General features: G+C 32.2%; 1 long non-coding RNA gene across 1 annotated transcript; it reads right to left on the bottom strand.

Moving 5' to 3' along the window:
• Positions 1–843: 843 nt before the first annotated feature.
• Positions 844–19,595, bottom strand: LOC143584088 (uncharacterized). The gene is made up of 3 exons (XR_013144292.1): positions 18,490–19,595; positions 1,641–1,739; positions 844–1,476 (listed from the first exon to the last, which is right to left on the bottom strand). It is a non-coding gene; the product is annotated as an uncharacterized LOC143584088 (long non-coding RNA).
• Between the last annotated feature and the right edge of the window lie 960 nt (positions 19,596–20,555).

Genomic DNA, 20,555 nt, shown 5'->3' with positions numbered 1-20,555 from the left:
GAATTTTCGAATTAATAATTGGGGTTTTTTTGAAATTTAACTTGATTTAGATTTCATTTATTTGGTTAGAATTCGCCTTTGAATTTTATGCCCAATTAGAAATTCGATTCAAATTTTAAACTCAAATTCATATAAATTCAGTTTAATTAATTATTTGTCTTATATTTTTAAACCTACTACAAACTAATTACGTTATTTTCAAAACTAAAACTAGTCCTATCTATTTATCTAATAACTAAATTTAGGTCTGCGTGTGTTTTCCTTAATTCCTCATTGTCTTCGATACCATCAACAAGTATATTTTCTATATTTTCTTCATCCGATCAAAATTCCTCTTTGTCATCAAAACTCCATCTCTCTAATTCATAGTAGTAAATTAAATATTACTGTTTCTTTGGTTCCGCCTCGTATTGCTTCTTGATCTAATATTGATGATATTACTCTTTCGATGACATTGAAGAATATGGTTAATCTTTTTGGCAAACTCAAAAACATTGCGACCAACAAGTTAAATACCGAGATCGAACCAAAAGTTACGTTATAATTGGCAGCCCTTTATTGTATTTTATAGTTGCAGGCCACAACTCCTTCCATAATTTATTCCCCTTTATGTTTTTTCCCTTGGATGAATCGCAAGCAGCCTATATCTTTCATCAACATCAACCGAACAAGAAAAACAAGTCATTGGCACACTCTCGAGAGTCATTTTGGTGGACAATCTCTTAGGCTTTTTAGTATTTACCTTTAGCCTGTAGCATCAAATACAACCCCTAAAGTACTCAATTCTAGAGGTAGTTTGAATTAGCCGGTGGCATAAGACTCATGATGCCTCATTTATTTCAAATATCTTATAAGCAAAACTGTGAACTGTTGCAACCAAGTTGCACCATTGTTCATACTTCTTGAGGTCTACAATATCAATGACTTCTTCTTGAGGAGTATGAAAGTTGAAACATTAAAATTTGAAGAACAAGTCAATGATGTTTTAGACCTCAAGAAGTGTGAACGACGAGTACAACTTGGTTGCAACAATTCACAATTTTTCTTAGAATAGATCGTTAAGAAAGGAGGCATGAGTCTTATAATACCGTAACTAGTGACTAATTCAAACTACCCCTAAGAATTGCACACTTTAGTGGTTGTACTTGGTGCTTTGGGCCAAGGTAAAGAGCCTAATAGATTGTTCACCATAACGACGTCCATGACTCGTACTTCTTTTTCGGTTAATGTTGATGAATGATATAGGTTGCTAGCAATTTCTCCAAGGTAAAAACATAAAATGGAAGAAATTGTCGAGGGGGTTTGAAGGCTAAAAGAATGCTATAATGCTTGGGTTTTTGTTGCAGCCTACAACTACAAGATTCAAAAAAGAGTGAGAACCTTAAAAGGCCTTCTCTAGAGGGTAAAATGTGTGTTGAATGGAATGAAACGGATGCTTGATATATGACGAGGGTCCCTCTATTGACAAGACAAAATCTGGCCCGTGCACGGCCGAGTGATTGCTAAAGTTCGCACTTCACACCTCATAAATTTGAAAATAAAAAGGAAAAAGAAACTCACCAATACAGATGCACATAATCAAAAGGTCTAAATGGTTGCTTTTAAAGGAGGTATGCTCGTTTTACCTTTGATCTAGAAACATGGATTTAATCCAATAATGAAAGGAGGTGTGTTTGTTTCACCTTTTAAATTATGTTAAACGTGTCACGACATATCGTTCATGTTTTTGAATTTGTTACCTGAATGAAATCATGTTAAAAGAATCATGTTGTGTAACTCGCTCATAAACATGTTCTTGTTAATGTTTAAGTAAATGACATGTTTAGTTAAAGGTGTCGTGTTTGGGTCCACAGGTCGTGTGAAACGTGTTGTGTCATAATCAACCCATTTAGCATAACACGACACCTTTTTTGAGCGTTAGGTTGGATTTGGGTTGACTCTTAAGTCTTGTGGTAATCGTGTGTTTCAGATTATTGGGTCTTTGTTTCGTTATTAGCGAGCCGTATGATACCATTGGAAGGCCCGTAATTTTAGTGTCTTGTGGTAATAGTGTATTACGGATTCGAGTTCATATGTGCAAGTGTGTGCATGCATAAGAAAATTTCAAAAGTTCGAGCTCGAGAACAGCTGCTCGAGAGCCATTGTTAAGAAAAATATATTCAAGCCGTTGCCATTCCTCATAAGCTAGGAAGTCGAATTTGAGAACGCGGAATTGTCTGAAAACGTGCTATAAATCAATTGATGGCATTGATCTTGGTCCACGTAATGCGGTGTTGGTTGGAGCCATGACGCCGTCAATATGGTCCATGACTTTGTATCCTTTAGCGTGGAGTTGGAAATGCTTAACCCACGAGGAATAGGTAACTTTCGTGCCTTCAATTTAAATCAAACGAGAAGAAAGTATAGAGAGATAAATCAAACAATTTAAATACTACGCTATTTATCTTCTAATAATAAAATATTCAACCGATGATTGATTAAATCGCTAAAGCAACTTGAATCGAGAAGAAACTAGTTTAATCGGTGTTGTTGTGCTGCAACCGCTAAGATAACCAAGGAAAAATACAAAATATGTTACGATATTAAGATAATCGGTGTCGTCGGCAATCGGTGATGGTCGTTGGCGGTAGGGGTAGTGATGGTATCTGATTATTATAGTCCGTTTCAAACCCGTCTGATTTTAATCGGGTAGTTACCCGTTGGGTTTTAATAAAATACCCGTCAGGTATACACGGCTCAAAAACACGTCGGATTTTCACCGGGTTTTGACAAAATATAACTAATCGATTACAAAAAAATGGTTAACATAAAGATAGAATGTCTCAAGTAGTTTTATAAGGGTGCTGCTAAACGTACACACATCCTTTTTATTTTTACCAAACGTACTCTCCCTCAAGTTTTGCATTATTACGATTTAAACATTTTTGTTTTCTTTACCATTTTGTTATCTTTTATACTCATTATTTTAAAAAGTTTTTTACATTCTTTTGAGTTTTTCTTCTTCTTTTTTCTTCATATTATAATTCTTTTTTGTTGATGACTAAAAAGAAATTTGTTATTGTAAAAAAAAATTTTATCAAAAGATAAACAATTTTTATAAGTGTTTTAATACTTTGGAGTATATTTTTTTATAATTTTTAGAAAGAGCTTACACTTTTTGAAAAAAAGCGCATTGTTTTAATCAATAAAAGATATTAAACAACATAGGCTTAATCAACAGGTTGGTTTTTTTTTCCAATGTAACAATATTCTTAAACACTCGAACCTCACAAAAGACATTCGAGTGATTTTTTGTCGGACAGGAGACTTATAATAAGATAAAAATATATAAATTGTTTTATCGTTTTTATAAAGAGTTATAAACACAAAAAAAGAGAGAGTGAAAAAAGCTCTACAAAAATTAATCAATATTATTACTATGATAAGCTTATAAAAAATATTATAGGTTAGTAATATGATAAATAAAAATGTTAAATGAATTGAAAGTCTAAGGAAAGGGGTATGACAAGTACACGAGACGTGGTAAGTTTAGTCTAACCCTTTATATAAACAAGTTTCAACAAATAATACATATAAAATATACTATATATAATATAAATAAGTTATATCGGGTACATCGGGTATATAATCGGGTAAATGGATTTATGTATCATGTAATCGGGTCGCGTAATCGGATATATTAGAAATCTCAAACACGTCCCAAACCCTAATGAGTCAGGTTACTCATCCCAATTATGTTGGGTTTTCCTATCAGATTCAGGCTTCGTTGCCATCCCTAGTGAAAGATAAGGGGAAATTCCCAAAAAAGACATTTTTAGGGATCGAGAAAATATTATTCTAAAGGTGCCATAGGAAATTTGGACTGAGGTGCCTCTTTGGGGAGCGTTCTTGTAACAACTCGAAATTTTCGTTTTCGAGTAAATTAATCAATAAAATATTTTATATTTTTTTTACTTTCTTTTTCTTTATTTTATTAATATTTCAACTTTGAATAACATACAAATATCACCCTTAAAGTTATTTTTGTCACACCTCAACCTAAGGTGAAAATACCGGGGCGTGAGTTGATTGTTCACAGGTCTCAAGATACTATCATGCAATATTAAAGGTGACAACAACTATTAAATTTAATTAAATACTCAATTAAATTTAAATAATACAAAGTACAGAATTTATAAATAAGGCAATAAGACAATTAATAACCCCAAATTTAACTAATTCTTGATTAAAATTCTTCTAACGTAATTCTTCACTAATTATTCACCAACTTGCATTGCATTCCTATGATAACCTGCATATGCATATAAAATAGAAATTTTGTCAACAACACATGTTGAGTGAGTAAAACACTAGATTTTGACACTACAATAATAATATATAAGAGAAAACGCAAACTGTTCCTGTAAGATGAACAATTAAGCCATAGAATATAAACAATTCACACAAATTATAAAGAAAGGGCTAAACTGTAACATCTGACAAAAAATCTCACTAATGTAATCATGTTATCATCACAATATCACTTTATTAATAAAATCCTTCTTTATTAAGATTCTATATCTTGCAAAGTCAACAAAAAGTCTAAATTTCGACACATAATGAGTATGACGTGTAAAAACCTCGGGCAGCGAGCCAGAAAGTAAATAAATCATTAGAATGATTAAATAATCCCAAAAATTCAAAATATATGTTAAAACATTTGAGACGACATATAAACATAAGTTAGGAAGGCTTGAATAGCGAAAATTGGAAAATAAGTAAGCTAAAGCCAATACATGACCCGAAAAAGACCTGACACAAACTATTTTCAAGAAAATAGTTTTTATGGCCCATACTATCAGGAATTTGATTTTGTTCAAAGTCTGACAAAAAATATTAAAAAGGGGATCCATTTGGATATCTAAAACACGCAGTACGTTAAACGATTAACCGAAATTAACTAGTTTATGACCAACCCTTCACCTTACACCCCCCTTACACATCATCACCATCACCTCCCACCTCCTCCAATACCCTTCCTCCAACTCCCCATGCCAATCATTGATGCTTCTAGAACCTTGATGTGTTCAGGTACAACCAACCCCTCCAACCAATCACCCTACTACCTTACTCATCACTCTACTCCTCCTCTCTCCTCTTCATAAAGCTCACGGCCAAACACCCTCTTACTCACACACAAATTCAAAATTTAATTAAACACACACACACACACACGTACAAGATTCATGGAGTATTAATCAAGATCAAGCAAGATAGGAAGAAGATTAAGAAGGAAGAACACTACATTCACACCCCCATAATACTTTCACTCTCACCTTCAAATCCTCAAAGAACACAAGTTTTGATTTAAGGTTGATTTCTAGGATTAGACAATTGATTAGATGTTCTTGGGTTAAGATTGAAACTTGAAAGTTTGAAATCATGGATGATAATGTATGTATGTATGTGTAAGAGGAGGGATTAAGCTCACTTATGCATGTATACATTCATCTTGAAAGATCATACATTTATTGATAGGATTGATTATGAGCATCGTTGGATTTCTTGTTAATTTGATATAAACTTGGATGAACTTGATGTTAGGATTTGATGATATAGTGGAATTGGGTAAATTGTTGATCATTAGTTTGATGTTATGGGCTTGAATCATTGAATAGTTGTTGTTAGAGATGAACATAACAAGAACTTGTTCATAATTGAAAATTTGGGGATTTTTGGATTCTTGGATTAATTAGGGATTATGGATGGATTAATGAATCAAGGAAGTGTTATGGAATAATAAATTGGAAATGAAATAGGGTATATGCTAGTAAACTAATAAAACCCCTAGTTAATTCTTGAAGATTGTTAAAGTTGTTAATTGAGGAAACTTTATTTATTAAAAAGTTAAATTTTGGATTTTTATATGAATACTTGGCATGAACGTGTTTAATGTGTATTAAATTGTATCTTTGAATTAATATAGGATGCATGGTGGAAGTATAGAGTAGTTTAGCATATTGAATAAATTAACAACTACTTACTAGAAATGGAAACTTTGTTACTTGATGAATTAAAAAATTAAAACTTGAATAGAAACATAGTATGCATGAAACTCTATCAAAATAGTTGAATGAGATAAACTTAAGTTCATACTTAATCAAATTTGAAAGATTGAATTAAGTAGAATTATCAAAAGTTAAAAGTTATTATAATAGGAAACTTTATTAGAATGACAATTAAGAAATCCATAAGAAAACATGATTTATTGATTTGAATGATTGATGATGATTGAATGTTCTAGTTGAATGATGTGATGAAGTGATAATAATGAGAATGAACACAAAAGTTAAAGTACATGATCTTTGTAAAAGACTTACATGATCATACATGTAGAATCTTCCAAAATAGAATAAAAGGAATATTGTTGTAAATTGTTGTTTTGACTTGTTGTCAAACCAATAATATAAGTTTTGGGGGGGAAGCATATTCTTTATCGATTTTTATTGAAATTTTATAAAACATTTTATTTTACAAACCGTGTAAAAAGTGGGATAAGTCAACAATTGGTTAAATAACTGTTAACCGAATTAATAAGGGCACAGAAATATTGGTAGATCTATCGGGGTGACGCCCCCCATTTCCAATCCCGTTGGGTTAAAAATGGGAATATTTTGAGTATGGTAGGTATCGAGTTATCAATTTTGATAGTCATACACTTGTTGTATTCCTTGCTAGTTTACAACAGTATGATTTGTTTAAAAGGTAAAATGCTTCGTTTTTATGGTAAGTTCGATTGTTGAGAATTTTTTAAAGATATAATTACCATGTTAAAAGAACGGTAGGAAAGGCCACCACCGTTGCTTATGGTAATGGATTACGATAAAAAGAATGGTTGTGGAACCATGGTATGGAAAAATTTGATATGACTTCGTTTACGTTATTGTATTACTTGATATATTGGCATAATGTCGTTTATTATGATTATCATGATGAATTATATGGAAGTTTCAATTGCATTATTTTCTATAATATTATAATATATATATATATATATATATATATTTATATATGTGCAAATATATATTTAAGTATACATACATATATATGTGTGTGTGTGTGTGTGTTATTTTCAATAAAGAGAACTCACCAACATTCGTGCTGACGTTTATTTTTAATATGCTTTTCAAGTACGTAATGGTTTCAAGGAGACGTGGAGAAGAGAGCGATTGCGTGTTTGAATAATGTGGAAAAACCGGAAATTTTAATGAACCGTGCAATAGCACATGTATAAACTCTGATATTGTAATGGATATTTTATTAAATAAAAGTTGAGGTTTTATTAAATATTCATATTCTATTATTATTGGCTATCGACATCTGTCATAACCCGAACGAATTAAGTTAAAGTCTTTCGCTGTCTTAATTAAGATTTTCGGGGTGTGACATAAACTTTTGCCATGCGAACTGGGCAATGGTTACCAAAGATGGGTTGTCGGTGAAACCATCGTCATGCGATTGGACGCCGACCACAACAATGGTTGTATGGTCATCCTATTAGTTGATAGACCTCTCCGAATGCGGTAAAATAAAGCAAGTAAACAAATAGCAAGTTAGACATAAACTGATACACACACACAATGATTAACAGTTACAGTTGAATACTATATAATAGCTAAATAGATAACGAAAACATATGTCCCCAAAAGATTTAAAATAAGTAAAAATGGGAAGTGAAATACTCACCTTAGCAATTAAGCAAGAGACAATGATTCGTTAAGAAAAATAGGTAGATCAAGCTCTCCGGGGATTACCGACGAGATATCCTATTAAAGAATAGTTGCAGAAATAAATATAATTTGAATAACGGAACTAAACTAAATAGAGATTCGGGAATTTGATGATCGAGTGCATTCTTATTAAAGCTATTTATTACATAAATTTATTATTAATTTTACTATTTGTATTATTACCTTTAATTATCAAATTTATAACAGATAGTATATTTCTAATTATAAGTTTATATTTATATATAAATTACTCAAATAAAAAACTATCTATAAGTTTTGATAAATTATATAAAGCGATTTTGAATGAACGGGTATTTGTGAAATAAAATTTATTGAAAGTTTGTTTTATAGAAGTTATTAAAATTAAATTAGTAATAATAAAAATAAATCTCTTAAGTTATAAATCTTAAAGTTGTTTTAAATAATATTTAATATTTTTTTATAAAATACATTTGTTTAGAAAATATTTTACCAAACACTTATTTTAAGATATTGAATAACAAGACATATTTTAATTATCTATATTAAATTAAAACTTTTTAACATCTTTAATATTAGAACCTTTACCAATTTAATATTTAATATATATTCCAATATACATATACATATACATATACATATACATATACATATACATATACATATACATATATATGGTTTTATCAAATGTTCAGAAAACGATTAGTTAAGGTGTCGGTTTTAATGAAATATTTACTAGTTATAAGTTATAATATTTATAATATAAATTAAATTATTAAATATATATATATACATATGTTTAATTGGATTTATTACAAAAAAAAATAGAAGCCAAAACGGGCTGGGGGTGGCTCGAACCCGCGCCCCCAGCCACAACAACCTTACACCCACACCCCTAGCCAACTGGGCTAAGGTGTTAACTTGTTTAAACATCAAGTTTGATATTTTATAAACTTTAGGCCAAACACCCATTTAGAATAAAAAACCTTAGAATCATAAATCCGTTAAATGTTGATTCAATTAAAGTTAGGGTTTTTGTTAAGAGATCAAAGACGAACTAAACCATACAACTTTTTACCTCAAACGATGATATTATGATGGTTAATTAGATCGATACAATGCCGGCTAAGATTGTAACAACTCGGATTTTCCAATTAACATTTTATCCGTAACCCGGCCCATTTTAGGTTCGGAATATTTCATCAATTTAATTATCGCGTTTATCGAGTAATTATTATATTATTTATGTGTTGATTATATATATTTAATATATCTAATTAACTTTGAAACATGTATAATTTTTACCCTAAACTAAACTTTAATCTATGTTTGTTTCCACCTCATAACTTCAAGGACCAATCTGTAAATTTATTAAAAGATTATAATAATCAGCACCCAAACCCATACCCAAGTCCAAACGCGTTAACCCGGGCCCATAATCCGTATACCCATGGTGTTTCTTGAGCTTTAATCCTTGATGTATATTTGGAATTGATCCTTTCCAATCGTTATTACGTGTTATGCGATCTCACCAACACCAATTAATTAAGAACGAGTGTTATACCCGGCGCGTTGCGCCGGGACAGGTTGGTAAAACCCGGACAATGGTAAAATCAAAGCAAGTGGTAAGTCGACGCGAACTTGTCAATTTTGGTTACGTTCGTGATAGTATCATAACTGAAACCAAAAACAAAACAAAACAATATAAAACGCAGGTAGACCGATTGGGTGGCTTCGATCAGTAAAACTCGGGCGTTGAGGTGATGAGTCTATGCAAGTTTGGTCAGTCATGTCACCTTCGTTACGGTACCGGAACTAAAACAAAAACAAAATTGGCATTATGTCGGTTTAGTTAAGTTCGTTACGGTACCGAAACTGAAACAAAATGCGGTGATTCTACGCGAATTCGGTCGGTTTCACTTAACAACACAACCATCCGACCTACACCAAAGTTAATGTTGAAAAACAACCATTTTCACGTATACGTGAACATAAATAACATACTTAAAAAAAACAAAACCATAAATAACATGAAAAAAGTTACCATAAAATAACACATTTAATTAAAAAACCCTTGTTGCACACGGTAGGGTTCGAACCCTGGTTGCAAGCCGGCATAGATACTACACACAATCTACACAACCATCCAACCAACCCAAACATACATGCCCAAATACAAAACCAATATTACATATACAAAAATAAAAGGAACTCATTTTGTGACACCAAACTCCTTAATTATATTATAGTAATAATTAGGATCAAAACGATCTCGTGATTAAGTATATCGAACCCGTCATTAACAATTTTTAACAATGTTGCAAAAGTCGCTAGGCGGTCGACCCCCTTGTAGGCAGTACTCGGGGAGTACTCGGACATGATAAATATAAAGAAAATTAATTTTTGGGTAATATATATATTTCAAATATCACAAGTTTACTAATATTTATAACCAAATAAGTGAATATCAATATATATATATATATATATATATATATATATATATATATATATTTCAAATATCATAAGTTTACTAACATTTTTAAACAATAAATTATTCTAAAAAATGTTAATCATTAATTAAAAAAATGATATTCGTTCTTTAATATTATAGAAATACGAATTATGTTGTATTTTTTAAGTGAAAATAGACCCAAGTTAACTAACTAGATGTGATTCTGACTAATGTTGACCACCTTTGAACAATTTTTTAGTAACTAGGCGGAGTTAAAGAAACTCCCCTCGGCACCATACCTCGTAGCGAGTACTCGGAGAGTACTCGGCCTTGTAGAACTACTTTTACAACATTGATTTTTAGTGATACAACTTAGAACCCATAATAATCCAATTACTCACGTCTACACCTGTCCCTAACTGTAAAGCCCCGTTACCGGTGCCTCACATTTGGACGTTGGATTTACTCATAAACGCAGTTTTAAATATCATAGTTAATTAAAACATTTGCGGAATATAAAAACTTTCATAACAAATCATAACTTGCCTTAAATCAACATCTCGTCTTTCAAAATAAACAAAATATTAAACTTTAAACGTCTTGAGTCTTCCGATGTCAGCCTCTTATTCAATGCCACGTGTCCCCTCAAGCGAGCTGCCTCATTCTACTCACATGTGTGCATACTAAAAGTCAGCTACGCTGAGTGAGTTCTAGTTAATCACATAACATACAATACGTTCATAACTACGTACTTTCATACTTTCGTTTATAATATACTTTCTTACCTTCGCACTTTCTTTCTTACATATACTTACCTTACGTTTTAAAGAGCATTACGCCCTATAACCTTCGCATATATTATTAGGGTATGCAACCCTTTAACCTTCGCATATATTATTAGGGTATGCAACCCTTTATCCTTCGCATATATTATTAGGGTATGCAACCCTTTATCCTTCGCATATATTATTAGGGTACGCAACCCTTTAACCTTACCTTACCTTTTATTATCATATCCGTACAATTAATACCATACCCAACATAATCGTACATACTCCCTTATTCACATACACATTTCATACATACTATACTATACTTACCTTAACAATACGTGCAATACTCGAAGGTCGTTCACGTACTGTCAAGCATACATACATAACTATCACAATCGTCAATAAGACATACACTTACCATTTAAGGTAAGTGTATTAACATTCACATCGAGTATGCACACAGACCCGAAAACATAACAAGGAAATGGGTCTAGAAACTCACCTGAACACGGTTACGTTCACCGTTAATTGTTATTCCCTTCTTGAGCTGCGCACGGCCAACTGTATAACAATTACACGTATCAATCAACTATCACTATCTATATTGCGTTTCTAGTTCAATTATACCCCACAACGAACGGGGGTCCGGGGCAGCTCCCTGGCAGCGGGGTTCTAGGGGCGGCAGCCCTAGCGGGGTCCAAGGGGCAAAGCCCCTGGATGGGGTTAAATTATTTTTCATTAGGATTTTAAATTATTATTTTAACTCTCCTGTATTTGCAAGCGGTCATAAATGTAAGCGAACATACGTGTAAGCGAACTTAACTTAAGCGAACTTAACTGAGGCGAATTTAACTTGGCGAAGTTAAATATCAAGCGAACTTAGCGTTAGGCGAATTTGCCTACTTGCAAACTTGCTTACAGAGAAGTTGCTTGCTGGCGAACTTGCTTACAGCGGAGTTACCTACTGGCGAACTTGCTTACAGCGAAGTTATCCAGCGACGGGATGATCTTCAACACCCTTAACAAGCATCTTGCGATTTTTAATACCCTTGTTATGGCTCGACATCACCCACTAATGTTTCCTAACCATTTTCGTTCATATATAACCCGTACATACCATAAAGCTTGGACCTTTAAGCTTAAAATCGTTCGATACTAGGTTTAAGGATTCATTTAATCGAGCCGCACAGGTTTATGGGTTCATTAGCTTCGTTTTAGCATCAAGTTTACAACTTTATGTTTCGTTTATACCCGATCTATTCTCGTTCTAAGTTCCAAGGCTAAACGCTTATAAATACGTAAACTTTAAAGGGTCAAGAACATACCTTTAGTGCTCGTTTGGATCTCGTTTAACTTGTTTCTGAACTCTAGATCTTGTATATAGCTTGTGTAATAAAGATCTAATACAAGCTAGCGTCCGTTTGGTCTCAAATCTCTCTCGTCACTCTCGGCCGTAAATATGGTGTAGTGATATGTGTGTGTTCTTGAGTGTGCAGGCGATATGGAAAGATGGAATGAGGATTAGGGTTTTAGGTTGGTTTAAGGGGGTATTTATATCCCTTAAAGCCATTATAAAAAAATCTATTAATCAACTAATTAATATTATAATTATTACTAAATCATAGATAATCAATATTTTGTTAAACTCTGATATTCTAACTAATCGTGTTTCCGAATCCTTGTTAAAAAACTATATATATATATATATACATGTGTGTGTGTGTATTTGTGTATATATATACATGTGTGTGTGTGTGTATTTGTGTATATATATATGTGTGTGTGTGTGTGTATGAATATGTATTAAGGATAATAATTGGTTTTAATAAGGTTTTAATCTAAAATATATATGTAATAAAATTTTGTTAATTAACATATAATGTATATATATATATATATATAGTTTAAGTAGTTTATAAATGATCATATTTTATATATAAATATTGTTATTTATCATCCTTTATAATTTACAATACTAATTTAAAAGATATATGTATTATATTCATTTATTTAATATTTTTATATATATTTGTATTGTATTTATTCAATATTGCAAGTATATCTCATATTTAATTAAATTATTTTATTTTTATTATCTATTTAATTATATGTATCCAAATAGTATTATAAGTATAGTTTATATTAAATCTATATATTATAAATTCTTTCATTAGTATATTTGATTCAAGTATAAGTAGTGGCATTTTTATAAAAATAATCATTCTATAAATATCTAACAAACAATAATATTAATAATATTAATGGTTTGCAATAATAATCCATATAGAAATAAATCGTTCAGTCAATAATATTACAATCCCTAATCATAACTTACATCACATCAAAATCTTAATTTATTAAATCATGTTATATCTTTATATATAATCTTATTACCATTATTTAACTAGGAATCCTTGATGGTATATCCCGAATGATTTATCTTTCTCACATCATCACTTATATTCCGTTCATCTGAATCAGGTGAGTATCACATTCCCCCTTTTTACACTTATTTTCATCGTTTTGGGGACGTATGCGTTACTATATATTTTGCTATTATCTAATACGTCAATTTCTACTGTTTGTCACGTGTGTTTAACGATTTATACCTTATGTGTTATATGCTCTATACGAATCGCATTCGGAGAGGTCCAGAATAATCTCATAACAGTATGATCATACGATTGTCCTAATAGCCATCGCCCAGTTTATCTGGCATCGTGCTCATCGACAACTCATTTACTTGCTCATTGGTTGAATTGTTTATCTCATTTGACACTATTGCATTTTTATTTATTATACACACACAAAAATTTGGTGTGCTACACACTCAACCTCGTGTTGACAAAACCTATTGTAGTTTTTACACATATACAGGTTACCGCATGTTATGATTATCAAGATTGTTTGAAGAAACTTAGGGTGCATGCTAGAGAAGAAGATACATGAATTAAATTTTGGATTTTGCTTTACTTGCTTTAAATTCTAAATTATGTACTTTGTTTACTTTGATGTATATGATTATTTAAATAAATTTAATAGATAGTGTCACCTTTAATATTGCATGATAGTACATTGAGAGCTGTGAGTAATCAGCTCACGCCCCGACATTTCCACCGTAGGTTGGGGTGTGACAAAGATGAGATCAAGAATAGGAACAAGCAGCTTGATAAAATCAAATTAACCATAGGGGTTCGATAGGCGCTGGTTTGAGGATCGTTTCTGTAGTTTTAATTGGATTATTGAGGTCGTTATGATGTATATTCATGAACGGGTTTAGACGCGTTGTATAATACAAGCAATACGTATCATATTGATTGATGTTTCCTAATTGATTGAGTCGGTGAGGTCGTATATGGTATAAGGAACAAGAATCACAGAGCAATTCCAAGATTATAACGAGAATTTAGGTCCAAGCAAACTAAACGGGTATACGGGTTGCGATATGGGTTATGAATACGGGTAAATGGGTAAGGGTAAGTGGGTTTATGAATATTATTATATATTAATATATAAGGTTTGCAGATTAGTCCCTCTAGTTTAGGTGTGGAAACAAAAATAGGTTAAACTATAATTTAGGGTTAAAATTGTGTTTAAACCAAAGTTATTTATACATATATATTAAATAAATATAATAACCAATAATAAAAAAATAATAATAACTCGAATAATGCGATATTTTCTCGGTAAAATTTCCCGAACATAAAAGCGGGTCGGGTAACAGATATAAGTTTGAAAATCCGAGTTGTTAAAGTTACCCCTACTTTTGGGAATTTCGTCATGAAATTAAAGAACACCATAACAACAACATTAACTTTTGAGGAAAAGAAAATTTAAAATTTATCATAACACAGATAGGGATGTGCAACGCAGGGCCGGCTCCGAGAAGTCGAAATTTTTTTTGGACCAAAGGCGAAAATTTTTTTAGGCATTAACTAAAAAGAACATTTAGTTTTGTTTAAACAATTTAATTTTACATGGGCTTACTTGGTTATGATTTGAGTTGTGTAAAAAAACTAAAACATATCTTATATAAGACTTGAACTCACAACCACTTGGTTATAAGTCATACCTCTTTGCCACTAGACCAAGCTAGTGTTTATGTAAATGTGTTTAAACATTGATTATACATATTTTTTTCATAAAAATACATTTAAAAAAAAAATCGGGCCTATCGGGGTGCCGGGCCTATGGCCGTCGACTACCCAGCCACACCCTTGGGCCGGGCCTGGTGCAACGTTTCTGAACCGCGAAAACCGAACCGGAACAAAAAATAACTAAAAATTATTACCGGAACCTATTATAGTAAACCAGTTCGGTTCCAGAACCGGTAAAGTCGGTTCTCGCTAATCGGTTCTGGCCAGAACCGTTTCCGTTGTATATTTATCAAATATGTTGTGCAAACTTTGCAAATTACAAAACAGGGTTATATAATTGTTGTCTTCTTTCACAGTATAATTAATTTAGATTATAACATGAACACCCGTTATCAAAACAACATAGTTTTATAGTTTTACAAACAATCAACTACTAGATATCTTATTGTAATTTTTTTGTAACTTTCATTTTATTATGTTAATTTTGTCCATAATGTTTTTTAATCAGCGTTTACTGAATCATGTTATTTTAAATGTGTAGTGTCAATTGTGTTATGTAAATCCTTATAATTAATTGTGTTAAATATATTATCTTATGTCATTCGTTTTTTTGAACTGGTTACCCCTAATTGTGTTAAAAGTGTAATGTCGTATAACTCGCTTAATAAACATGTAGTGCTAGTGTTAAATGTTTAAATGTTTCTTTCATTGAATAACAAACTACCTTTTTAACACGATTTTAGGTGGTTTATTAAAAAGTATCATGACATATAACTCGCTTATTAAACAACTTGAAATTTCTTTATTTTCTTTTTGAAACTTGAAAGTTAAATATTTCTTTCATGATCAACTACTAACATTCAAATTCATGGACTTTCATATTTGTGGTAAAAAAAGGTATTGATAAATTAATATCAATAAATAGACATATTTTGTACCTCGATTTAAAATTTGCTTTCATCAAATGGAAGTACAATTTATTACTTTACGATAAAGAAATTCGCTTTCATCATTAAGTACTTCCACATTTAGGACAGAGATAAAATAATACTAAAAACGTACATAAGAAAGCAGGCATCAAATTAAACTGAAAACATTAAAAAAAGCACACACAACTAGAAAAATGAGACATCATTTAAAATAATCGAACCAATATCATACCCATTGTATCTACTTGTCGTGGGGATCAAAACGCGGATGGTCCCATTAATTTGTTATTTCACCACCAATCCTCTTTATCGGCTTCAATATGATATTGTGCGAAACCAACTATATCGAGTAATTCATAATCTGGTATCGATCTGGTCTTCGTATGGACCATAACCTTCACCATCTTCTACAACCAGAGTGTTTCGTTTTTTGTCACTGGAACATTGTCCGGTGCGAACACCACCTGAAATTGTTCTGGTACGTATTTTATGGAGGCAGTTTTACATTCGAGAAAAAATAATGTCGGTAATTCGGGTTGTTTATGGCCATTTTCTTAAATGGATTAAAATAGGGGCGGGGCATTCAACGAATCGAATAACGAATGTTCAAATTAATAAATCGGGTTTTTTACTTGATTTAGATTTAATTTATTTGGTTCGAATTCGCCTTCGAATTTTATGCCCAATTAGAAATTCGATTCAAATTTTAAACTCAAATTCAAATAAATTCAATTTAGTAAATTACTTGTCTTATATTTTTAAAACTACTACAAACTAATTACTTTATTTTTAAAACTAAAACTAGTCCTATCTATTAATCTAATAACTTAATATAGGCCTGCGTGTGTTTTACTTTTTATCTTCTATATTTTTTTCATTCGATCAAAATTCATCTTTGTCATCAAAACTCCATCTCTCTAATTCATAGTAGTAAATTAATTAATACTGTTTCTTTGGTTCCGCCTCGTATTGCTTCTTGATTTAATATTGATGATATATTATTTCTTGATATAATTTCTTTTGAATCATGAACGCAACAATTCCCCGTTCCACCCTCTGTTTGTACCGGGTTCATTGTCGCCCGATCTTAGCCAATCAATCTACGGTTTGGTCGGATGTCTTTCAATGACATTGAAGAATATGGTTAAATCTTTTTGGCAAACTCAAAAACAGTGCGAAGTTTTGGACCAACAAGTTAAATACCGAGACCGAACCAAAAGTTTCGTTATAATTGGCAGCCCTTTATTGTATTTTATAGTTGCAGGCTACAACAAATACCAAAGCATTTAAGCGTCTTTTGAGCCTTCAAACTCCCTCCATAATTTATTCCCCTTTATGTTTTTTCCCTTGGATGAATCGCAAGCAGCCTATATCTTTCATCAACATCAACCGAACAAGAAAAACAAGTCATGGGCACACTCTCGAGAGTCATTTTGGTGGAAAATTTCTTAGGCTTTTTAGTATTTACCTTTAGCCCGTAGCATCAAGTACTAGAACCCCTAAAGTATTCAATTCTAGAGGTAGTTTGAATTAGTCATTAGTTAAAGCATTATATGACTCATGCCTCATTTCTTTCAAATATCTTATAAGCAAAACTGTGAACTGTTGCAACCAAGTTGTACCATTCTTCACACTTCACACTTCTTAAGGTCTAAAATATCAATGACTTGTTCTTTAATATGAAAGTTGAAACTTTAAAATTTGAAGAACAAGTCAATGATGCTTTAGACCTCAAGAAGTGTGAACGACGGAGTTCTAACTTGGTTGCAACAATTCACAATTTTTCTTAGAATGGATCGTTAAGAAAGTAGGCATGAGTTATAATGCTCTAACTAGTGACTAGTTCAAACTACCCCTAAGAATTGAACACTTTAGTGGTTGTACTTGGTGCTTTGGGCCAAAGGTAAAGTGCCTAATAGATTGTCCACAATACCGACTCTCGAGAGTGTGTCCATGACTCGTACTTCTTTTTCGGTTAATGTTGATGAATGATATAGGTTGCTAGCAATTTCTCCAAGGTAAAAACATAAAGTGGAAGAAATTGTCGAGGGGGTTTGAAGGCTAAAAGAATGCTATAATGCTTGGGTTTTTGTTGCAGCCTACAACTACAAGATTCAAAAAAGAGTGAGAACCTTAAAAGGCCTTCTCTAGAGAGTGAAATGCGTGTTGAATGGAATGAACGGGGTGCTTGATATATAACGAGGGTCCCTCTATTTATAAGACAAAAGTTGGCCCGTGCACGGCCGAGTGATTGCTAAAGTTCACACTTCACACCTCATAAATTTGAAAATAAAAAGGAAAAAGAAACTCACCAATACAGATGCACATAATCAAAAGGTCTAAATGGTTGCTTTTAAAGGAGGTATGTTTGTTTTACCTTTGATCTAGAAACATGGACCTATTTCAATAATGAAAAGAGGTGTGTTTGTTTCACCTTTTAAATTATGCTAAACGTGTCACAACATATCATGTTTTTGAATTTTTTACATGAAGTCATGTTAAAAGTATCATACCGTGTAACTCACTCATAAACATGTTCGTGTTAATGTTTAAGTAAATGACACGTTTAGTTAAAGGTGTGGTGTTTGGGTCCACTAGTCGTGCGAAACGTGTTGTGTCATAATCAACCCATTTAGCATAACACGACACGTTTTTTTGAGCGTTAGGTTGGATTTGGGTTGATTGTTGGAATACTCTTAAGTCTTGTGGTAATCGTGTGTTTCAGATTATTGGGTCTGTGGTTCGTTATTAGCCGTATGATACAATTGGAAGGTCCTTAACGTACTTTTAGTGTTTTGTGGTAATCTTATATTACGGATTCGAGTTCATATGTGCAAGTGTGTGCGTGCTTAAGAAAATTTCAAAAATTCGAGCTCGAGAGCCACTGTTAAGAAAAATACATTCAAGCCGTTGCCATTCCTCATAAGCTAGGAAGTCAAATTTGAGAACGCGGAATCGTCTGAAAACGTGCTATAAATCAATTGATGGCATTGATCTTGGTCCACGTAGTGCGGTGTTGGTTGGAGCCATGATGCCGTCAATATGGTCCATGACTTTGTATCCTTTAGCGTGGAGTTGGAAATGCTTAATACACGAGGAATAGGTAACTTTCGTGCCTTCAAGAGGACAAACTTTTGTGTCGCGTATTTGTTACGGTGTAAACCGGGTGTAGGAGGATCGGTTGTCAGCGACGTACGGGTGAAAAAGAAAGTAAACGAGGGGTACGGTTTATACTTTATAGCAGGAAAGTGTGATGGCAGGGGAGGCTGAGACAAAAAAAAGTTTTGTAATGCCATATAAATCGAATGATTTGGAATTTTGGATCAATCTTTCTTATTAGCAAAGAAGGATTAAATATGGTTACAAGTATTCGAGGGAAAGGATGTCAATTAAAATATAGAGAGATAAATCAAACAATTTAAATACTACGGTATTTATCTTCTAATAAAATATTCAACCGATGATTGATTAAGTCGCTAAAGCAACTTGAATCGAGAAGAAACTAGTTTAATCGGTGGTGTTGTGCTGCCACCGTAAGATAACCGAGGAAAAATACAAAATATGTTACGATAAAATAACAGTTATTAAGATAATCGGTGCTGTCAGCAGTCGGTGATGGTGGTTGAAGATGGCATATGGTGTCGCGGGGGTGGCGGTGGGGGTGGTAGTGGTTGGCGGCAATGAAGGGGGGCACTGAGTGGGTGCGGGCAGTGGTGGTGGTGGGTGGGTGGCGTCAATGACAGTGGTTGGTGATGGGATGGTGCTGGAGGTGATATAGTGTGAAAGATATAGATGAAAATTGGTCGGGTTTGTGTTGGGTTTAGGTATTCATCAACCCATACTCGATTATTAAAGTCCGTTCCAAACCCGTTAGGTTTTAATCGGGTAATTACCCGTCGATTTTAATAAAATTCCTGTCAGGTATACATGGCTCAAAACACGTCGGGTTTTGACAAAATATAACTAATTGATTACAAAAAATGTTTACCATTTTGTTAAAGGTGCTGCTAAATATACCAACCTCCACTTCATTTTTACTAAACGTACTTCTCACTCAAGTTTTGAATTACTATAACTTAAATATTTTTGTTTTCTTTACCATTTTGTTATTTTTTATACTCGTTATTATTTTAAAAAGTTTTTTACATTCTTTTGAGTTTTTCTTTTTATTTTTTCTTTATATTATAATTTTTTTTAATGACAGAAAAGAATTTGTTTATGTACAAAAAATATTTTAATCTAAAAAACATTTTTTTATATGTGTCAATACTTTGGAGTATATTTTTTTAATAATTTTTAGAGATAGCTTACATTTAAAAAAAACACATTGTTATTAATTAATAAAAGATATTAAACAACATAGGCTTGATCAAAAGGTTGTTTTTTATTTTCTAATGTGACAATATTCTTAAACTTTTTACCTCACAAAAGATATTCGGGCGATTTTTTATTAGACGGGAAACATATAATAAGATAAAAGTATACAAATCGTCTTATCGTTTTTATAAAGAGTAATAAACACAAAAAAGAGAAAATAAATTTTTGTTTACAAA

Source organism: Bidens hawaiensis, unplaced genomic scaffold (assembly GCF_021521415.1).
Source record: "Bidens hawaiensis isolate Kalapana, Puna unplaced genomic scaffold, B.hawaiensis_p1.1 tig00001521_1, whole genome shotgun sequence".
NCBI classification, from domain to species: Eukaryota; Viridiplantae; Streptophyta; class Magnoliopsida; order Asterales; family Asteraceae; genus Bidens; species Bidens hawaiensis.
The sequence above is the reverse complement of the archived record's forward strand: the minus strand, read 5'-3'. Positions and strand labels throughout refer to the sequence as shown.